Genomic DNA, 8,612 nt, shown 5'->3' with positions numbered 1-8,612 from the left:
CATGCACCTCATCAAAAACCTCAACCTTCGACTGAAAGCCATAAAACGGAGGCATTTTGACAGGATCCGGAGACTTTTAACGAGTTCCTGCCGCCCGGCTCCGCCGCCCGCCGCTCCCCGGGATGAACGGCGGAGCTGGTGGTGCTGCGGTGCACCTCGCCCGAACCCGCGGGGTCTTCCTGACCCCCATCCAGCCCCCCGGTACGGCCCCGTCCGCTCTGCCGTCGGACGTTTCACACCATCTCCGGGGGGAAGGACGCGGACGCGGGAAGGACCGAGGTTTGTCTGTCTCATCTCCAGCCGCCAAAACTGCAAAACTGGGAGGGGAGGGGAGAGAAAAATCGCCAGCTGAACCACGGCTGTGCTCTCCTGCTCGTGCGGAGGAAGCCGGCGCTGCTTGCCTGCCTTAATTGAGTCAAACCGAGGAGTTCTGCTAGGTGTTGTGCACCATGGAAGGAGCGTGGGGCTCCGCCTTCCGTCGGGGGAAAACTCAAAAATGCCATTTTGCCAACCTCCTTGGAGGGGCAACGCAGGGCCTGCGTGGGGAAACACTAAACGTGGGCTTTCACTAAATCGCGGTAGCTGTGTGTAAAGCCGGTTCTGCTGGAAGAAGCCCCCAGGCGCAGGGCGGCTCGGTGCAGACACCTCTTCTGCGCGCCCGTCTCGCGCCGAGGAGCGCGCCGACCGCCGCGCTCGGCGCCGCGCTTTGCGGCCCGGGGTCACGGCGGGTGTCCCCCGGCCCCGCGGAAAGCCCCGCAGGCGTTGCCGCCCTGACCTGGGCGTCCTGGAGCCGTGGCCGTGAGGGCAGCCGGCGCGGCGAGGCTTCAGGACACGTGCTCTGCGGTTCCGCAGTCTCGCACCTGGGAAAGAGAAGTTGCTCTTGGAGGCGCATCCGTAACTCTCCGTTTCTCCGTTTCCATCCTGGTACCTTCCCGTAAGCTGCGGAGGCTGCGATCCCTCTTTCAAATGGGAGTACTGCCTGATAAGCTCTTTTTCAACACCACTTTTACCATTAAATGCCAAATCTGGAGCTCTGTGCATTGCCTCATTAGTTATTAATGAAGCAACATATTTGTTCACAATTTATGATTGTTGATTTGCTCCCATCATTGTATGAAATATTAACACAGCATTTGTACTTTCAACCATTTTGCAGACATTAGATTGTGAATTTGCATATTCATGAACGCTCATAAATGTTTAAGGAGACAGCGCAGAAAGCATGTGAGCTGTCAGCGAGCCAGTAAAAAGGCATATTTACAGTGTTAATAAGTATTTGAGTTTATAGGACAAAACGGCAAGTAACAAATTAAATGAATTTCAGTTCGCCTGTTGCGACGAACTACAGGAGCTTTTTCCCCTCTTCTTTTTTACTAGGCTGAGTAAACTTCCAACTCGCCCGTGAAACTCTCCATCGAGCGGTGAATAACGCGGCTGGGAGAACAGACCACCAGGACCTCACCGGGGATGCACGTGGCGAAAGACGGACGAGCACGTCGACCTGCCGGCGAGTACGAGTACGTCAAGCAGCTACTTTGCTGACCCGATTGAAGTTTCGAAGGTACTGCTGCAAGCAGGGAAAAACAGTAATAGTTTACAGCAGTTATATTTATAATAAAATGTTAAATTAGTTCTATTAAATAATATTTTCCTGTCTGTTAACTTTTTTTAAAGCAGAACAGTGATTCATTGGCAAGACAATAAAACTTCCTTTTCTGCTTACTGCATTTTTTCGCCTCTGCAGAGCATAAATCATATTTTGCGTGAAGCGCGCATCCTTGCTTCGAGCGACCCGTGTTTTAATAGCATAGCCAAGTCAGTTATTTTAATCTCTGGTACTTTATAATAAATGCTTTTTATTGATTTTTGTTGTACAGCGCCATGAATTGAATAAACTAGGCACACGAGCAGCTGGAAGAGAAAACGCGCTCAGCACGTTTCCGAGGTAAAGGTGGAAACATGACGGTTGGCACTTCCTTTGGTCAGCCGCCCCCAGGAGCACTGTGAAAAGGAGCCAACGCGGTGTGCCTGTTATTCTTTCCTCTTAAAGTCCCAGAAATGGCGTGATTCTTCAGGAAGGCCAAATATGATACACAGAGGGAGAATTTTTTTAAATTTTTTTTTATTTTTTTAAAAAAGGAAACCTTGTCCTTGAAAGCCAGAGGACCAGCTTATGCTTTGCGTACGCACAAAGGCACTCGCCGCTGGGAAGGAGTTGAGGATTCTCCCTCCCCGCCCTGCTTTTGCTGCCGCGTGCATCGGGCTCCCGCTCCGTCTGCTGGAGCACGCGGGAGCCGGCGGGACGCGGGGGCGCGCGGGTTCTGCCCCCGCCGCACCCAGACTCGCCCCTTGCCCCCTGCCCGGGGCTCGCGGTTTGCCAAGGGCTGCCTAATCCCTCACTAACGGCTCCTTTAGCCAGAACTGCTCTTCCCGAGCCGAACCCCGACGCCGCGTCGCCGGGGAGCAGCCCGAGGTGGCAGCGGCAGCGGCGCTGGCTTGTCGCCGTGCCCCCGCAGGGGACCGAGCGCCAGCCGCCGGAGCTCAGCGCTCGCTCGTGCTCCTCAGCCTGCGACCGGCTGGTTTCTTCGGGGTGCGATAACCGTGACCTGCTCCATTAAGTGGCGAACGAAGTACAGCTGGATATAGCAAGCTCAGCTTGAGTCTCCGCTTTCGCAGAACCTGCTTGATGAGGAAAAATGCCGTGCCCTTGTCACACAGCTCCTACTGTAGGCTGCAAAGACGGGTATCCATTGATTTCTGCGTAATATGGATTCACACTGCCTTCCCGCAACAGCGTGTTTCACACCCTAAAATAACCTGGCAAAAAACATTATTTTTCCTGCTGGTTTAGCCGTAAAATGTGTTACTACTCTAGGTAATGTGCTGCTTATTACACAATTACCTGAAGTGCTTTACAATGCATTAATTGCTGCTTGATTTAAACATTTCCCATTCAGTAACCAAGCTATATCATTGTGACAAATTACAAGTCAATAATCGGGTTACTCAGAAGAGGAAATGAAGAAGCTGGAGACTGCTTCATTAAGGGAACCAGACCATTGCTAAGTAAAATACCGAGCTGATGCGATTATCAATATTGTGATGCATGGACACAGATTCATGCGGCGGAGCAGGAGGTATAACCGATCCTCCTTCAGGGCTGCGTGTGGCACTCAGAACAGCAAGCGGGAAGACTTAGAGTAGCTTGATCCAGGGAAGGGCTTCCTCGTTCTGCCCCAGCTGGGAGCACGGGGGGCAGCTGGAAGGGGTGGCTTTTCCGGGATGTTCCTGGGATAAACCTCCAGGTTCCTCCTTGCTGCAAAAGTGCTTTATTTCCCTTTTGCTGCTGGGAAAAAAAAATCCACGGCCGGCTCTTTGCAATTGCTCCTGCATCCCGAAGAGCAGGTGGGAACTGGCACGGCCGAGTGCTTTGGCTGGGATTTTGGTGCTGCCAGAAATGAGTCCTGTCCACACGCTGGCAGGATTCCGGGCAGGACTGTGTTGTGTTCTCTGAATTTTCCTTCTCTCTCCAAGGTCTCCCGAGTCAGATATTGAAGCTCTACCCCCCGTCATTAAAATCCCTTATGCTTTTATCATCAGTTGTCTTCAGGAGCTGGGACTGTTAATAACATGCTAAGCAAACCGTGTGGTATCACTGCAACTGTCAGAGGCTCTTTTTTCCCAAGAATTGCTCAGCACTAGCCTAACCAAGTGTCATTGATTTCAGAACGAGCAGAATGAGATCAATGCTGAGAAAACCCTGCCATTAATGCTTTGACTCCAGCTTTGTATTACTTTTTTACAAGGGCACGCACACAGATGTCATACTTTAAAAGCACTAGTGTGGGAAAAATTAACACGAACGATTTTTAACAGAGGACTAATAAATAAAAGAAAACGCAAGTGTGGAAATAAATAAAATGACCACATAAAAAGCAATCCTGGGTAGAAAGGAGACAGAAAACTGGAGAACAGAGATGAATTCTGAGGGTTGGTGTTGCAAAGGATGACACCTGAGAAACGCGTATTTGACAAGCAGAATGCCAGGCTGGCACCAGGTAGAGCAGAGGGAAAAGGGATAAACTGGTGGGACAGAAACAGAGAACTGGCATCAATATTCCCCAAATCTGTTTGAGGAGCTCGTGGCCTGCAAGCTTTTGAAGGGCAGGAATAGACCGCCAGGATGGCCTCGGAAAGCCAGCCGTTGGCTGGTGTAAACGACGACCGATGGAGCTGGAAGGGGGTGGCCTTGCCGCCAGCAGTGCGCTGGGCTGTTCCCTGCCGCACGGGCTCCAGGAGCGTCTTCGTTCAGGGGTAACTGTCAGCCTCAAGGGATAAATCATCAGACACATTATTACAGTATTATTTACGTCATACATATCTACATGATTAAGTTACTCATTCCGTCGTTACAAACCTGATTTAGATTTATATGTTTAACCACCTACTTTGGTTTCTGAACGTGCAGTTCAGCTGCAGGAACGTCCAACATCCAACGGAGCAAGAACGCGGTTTAGGCTTTGTGCTTCGTTGTGGTTTTCTCCTCTGTGCAGAGGGGACGGTATCTACTTCTTCACAGGGCTATTTGCAGACCGAATGTGTTCCTTAGAAAACTGCTGGGCGTTTCGGGGGCCAGCAGCACACCCAGCCCGGCCCAGCTCAGCTGCCGCTCTGCATTTCAGCGGTGCTCGCTCAGACAGACCTCGGCTGAACTGCCACACTTGCCGATTTTGTAACGTAGACTGAGACTGACGAAGGACCTTGGGCGCAACCATTAAAGCGCTCACTTGTGAAACCCAACCGGATTAAAAATCACGTTTTCCCTGGGGAAAAATTTCACCGCCAAACAACAGAGCAGGAAAAACTGCAGACCTCTGGCCCTTCTCCTCCCCAGCGTTTCTGCTCCCTTTTCGGTTTTGCTCACACCCCCAAGCCCTGCCCTGGGTGCAGAGGCCCCCGCAAGGCTCCTGTGCTTGGACAAGCCCCGACTTGGGACACAGTGGACACCCTGTGACACCCCGTGACACCGTGCACACGCCTGACACCGTGCACACCTGTGACACCGTGCACACCCGTGACACCACGCACACCCGTGGCACTGTGCACACCCCTGACACCGTGCACACCCCGTGACACCATGCACACCCCATGACACTGTGCACACCCGTGACATCGTGCACACCCGTGACATCGTGCAAACCCATGACACCGTGCACACCCGTGACACCGTGCACACCCGTGGCACTGTGCACACCAGTGACACCGTGCACACCCGTGGCACCGTGCACGCCAGTGACACCCCATGCACACCCCATGACATCGTGCAAACCCATGACACTGTGCACAGCCGTGATATTGTGCAAACCCGTGACTCCATGCACACGCCTGACACCGTGCACACCCGTGGCACCATGCACACCCGTGACACCGTGCACACCCGTGACACCGTGCACACCCGTGACTCCGTGCACACCCGTGACACTGTGCACACCAGTGACACCGTGCACGCCCATGACACCGTGCACACCCGTGACACCGTGCACACCCGTGACTCCGTGCACACCCGTGACACCGTGCACACCCGTGATTCCGTGCACACCCGTGACACTGTGCACACCAGTGACACCGTGCACGCCCATGACACCGTGCACGCCCGTGACACCGTGCACACCCGTGACTCCGTGCACACCCGTGACACCGTGCCACACAGCCCAGCAGCACCTGGATGAAATTCTGGCCGTTTCGAGGTCAGCGGCAAATTTTCCATTTGCTTCAGCAGGGACAGGATTTTGCCCGAGGTGGCTGCAGATGTTCAGAGATGCCCCAAGGCCCTGCAGATCACCGTGGCTTCATTTACTACCTTTTGCATTTCCTTCTGCCTCGCTGCCCTCCAGCGCAGCCCGTGGGTCTCCCAGACCCAAGTGCCTTGCAGAAATAGCACATGGGTGGCCAACCTCTGGCTCTGGAGCCGCGGCCAGGCTGTGAGAAACCTGATTTCCAGCCGTGGGTGGCAGTGGTTGCACACCAGCAACCATGAAGACATGAGTCGGTGTGGAGCTATGACGAGCAAGAATATAAACCAGATTAATAATTCTATGTTGGCCAAGGGAATAGCTCAGTAATTGGGACACTGGGTACTACATTTTGTCTGTCTACCACAGTATTTTCAGTATCTGTATGATTAAAGAACTCAAATCCCATTTCCAAAGCAACCTGGGAATCAAAACCGTTCTAATCCAAAACCAAATCTATTTCTTTATTTTCTTTTTCTTTTGGAAGACTGCAGAGGAGAGAATGTAGGGTTCTCTGGAGAGACCAAAATGCGTGGAGAGTAAAGAACTTACTAACCAAAGGTTTATTTTTTGTACTTCCTAGCTATCTGAGAGAACCCTGCGATGGGTTTATGACGTGCAAAACCAGGTCATAAAGATTTTCTTCCAGCGGAGATGCCCAACACCGCATGCGGAAGAATGATTGTTCTTCTAGGAAGTTCTATGACACCTGTGTAAAGAGTTTCACATTTAGAGACCAGTCCGTCCCTCCTCTCTCCTGTCGTCCCCATCACCTGAGGTCAAGCGTTCCCACGTGCCGGGCCGTGCCCTCGGTGTTAATTACCGCTGCGTCCCGACGCGGGTGCGGGTCAGGGTGCCGCGGAGGAGCCGCGGTCCGTGTTCTCCCGCCGCGCTCTGCTGGAGCTTCTGTTGGCCAGCCCTGCAGCCGCAGCCCCCTCGGCACGGCTTCAGTAACGCTGTCAGCCAGCGCAGGCGTCGCCTCCCTCCCTTCGGGGAGAAATATTTGTGGGATAAAACCCTTTTCACCGAAATGCGAACCAGGGCGTTTAAAAATAACGCCCGGTGCTTGTGTTTCAATCACGCGCCGATAAAATGGCTGTTGCAGGAACCGCGACGACGTGATGGAGCCTTAAATTACCGGAGTCGTTTCTGAGGAGACTGTTACACATGTAAATAAATTGTCATGGAGAACCGCTCGCAAGAAATTCTTCACATGCAGACAGTAACTTCAGAAAGCCAAAATAACCAGTAGGTATTAATCAGTAGCTGAGGTCTGCAAATATTTGCTTGTTTCCATAGCGATCGGTAAGCCCACATACCAAAAAATACCTTTTCCCGCATATGTTATCATCACTTCCTAATAATATAATCATAAAACCATTTCTCAGGCAAGGCTGAGAGGAGAATAAACACCATTAATTAACAGATTTGTAAACTAGTGGAGGAGGAGGTGGCAAATGAAGAATCGAGTGTAAAATGCATATATGAGCAGAAGAGGATGGTTTGGGCCTTTTTCGTTTCTCAGGAAAACTTCACAAACTCTTAATTATCTCACGAAATACTATCTGTCTTTTTCCAAAAATAAAACTTCTGACAACTGTTCAAACCACGCCGCACTCTCACCCACCAAACACGCACTTAAGTAAAAATATAAAGCCGTGGCTGCGAAGTGTCAGGGCAATTTATTTGAAGCAGAAAAGCGAGACTTTTGGCATCGCTCTCCGAATCAGCCGAGAAGTTCTGTCCCGACAAAGGATGCTGCGGCTTGTCTGGAGCTACGGGGAACGCGGCACGTTACAAACCGGGGACATTTGGCCGGCTGGTAAATTAGTAATGTAATTTGCACAGCGCATACGGGATTGCGCGCAGGAACAACAGTTGTCTTAAACGACCAGCCCTGCGAACAGCAGGCTCCTGGTTGTGGCACAGTCCCGTTTCCCAGCCAGACCGCTGCAGCGCTGGCTTGGGGGTCTGGGATTTTCCCAACGGGGCTGGTTTCTGAAGGGACACGCGTGGGTTTGTGTCGGGGCAGGGAAAGAAAAATGCATAAAAGCATTTAAAAAATACCGAGGAGGAATTTTTGTTTAGCGTACTGCCTGACAATCGCTAATTGAATGTTTTCTGAAAAGAAAACCGGGGGGAAATCCTCTGTGAGTTCGTGTCCACGCGATGCCCAACGTGCACCTTTTCCAAAGCCGGCGCAGGACCCGGTACCTACGGGGCCAAACTCCGGTGCCAGAGTAAAAGATTTTTAAAGGCCACTTAGCAAGTCCAGCCTGCTCAAGGTGTTTCGTACTGGACAGCTAGAAATGGAGCCTCCAAACCCACACTGATTTTTGGAAATAAGCCTGGTTTTGTTCACTCCTCATTCAATACTTCCAAGTCAAAAGCTGAGTTATTAAAAGATGAATTGCCTTTTGTCTATAAAGGTGAAGAGCGGTAGCAAAGCTTGAAGACACGCTTTGCTTGAGCTGGCCCAGCGGGACCCAGAGGATTCGGCTCCGAGTTTCCGGGGATAAAAGCACATCTCGCTGCTGCTGGGGCAGCCAGGGACGAGAAGCCACTCTCAGGGCATTGTCCTCGTCACCACCAAGTGCCACTGCGCTGCGGAACGAAAAAAGAAATGTACCTAAACACCGGCTTCTTGCAGAAATCGCTATTGCTCAGTGCCTGCACTCTGCACCGCGCCCCAGCTCGCAGCCTCGGTGTAAACCCACAGCTGCTTCGCGGCGTTTAGCAAAACCACAGCTGATTTAACCCCGCGGTGAACCAGACGTGCCTTTGGCACAGCGTCCGCTGGCCATAAGCCCCGCTCAGCTG

General features: G+C 52.0%; 1 long non-coding RNA gene across 1 annotated transcript; it reads left to right on the top strand.

The window, feature by feature from the left end:
* Positions 1-203: 203 nt before the first annotated feature.
* Positions 204-1,960, top strand: LOC136001287 (uncharacterized). The gene is made up of 3 exons (XR_010607764.1): positions 204-279; positions 1,378-1,561; positions 1,878-1,960. It is a non-coding gene; the product is annotated as an uncharacterized LOC136001287 (long non-coding RNA).
* The last annotated feature ends 6,652 nt before the right edge of the window (positions 1,961-8,612 follow it).

The sequence above is a fragment of the Caloenas nicobarica genome, chromosome Z (assembly GCF_036013445.1).
Source record: "Caloenas nicobarica isolate bCalNic1 chromosome Z, bCalNic1.hap1, whole genome shotgun sequence".
Classification (NCBI taxonomy): Eukaryota; Metazoa; Chordata; class Aves; order Columbiformes; family Columbidae; genus Caloenas; species Caloenas nicobarica.
The sequence above is the reverse complement of the archived record's forward strand: the minus strand, read 5'-3'. Positions and strand labels throughout refer to the sequence as shown.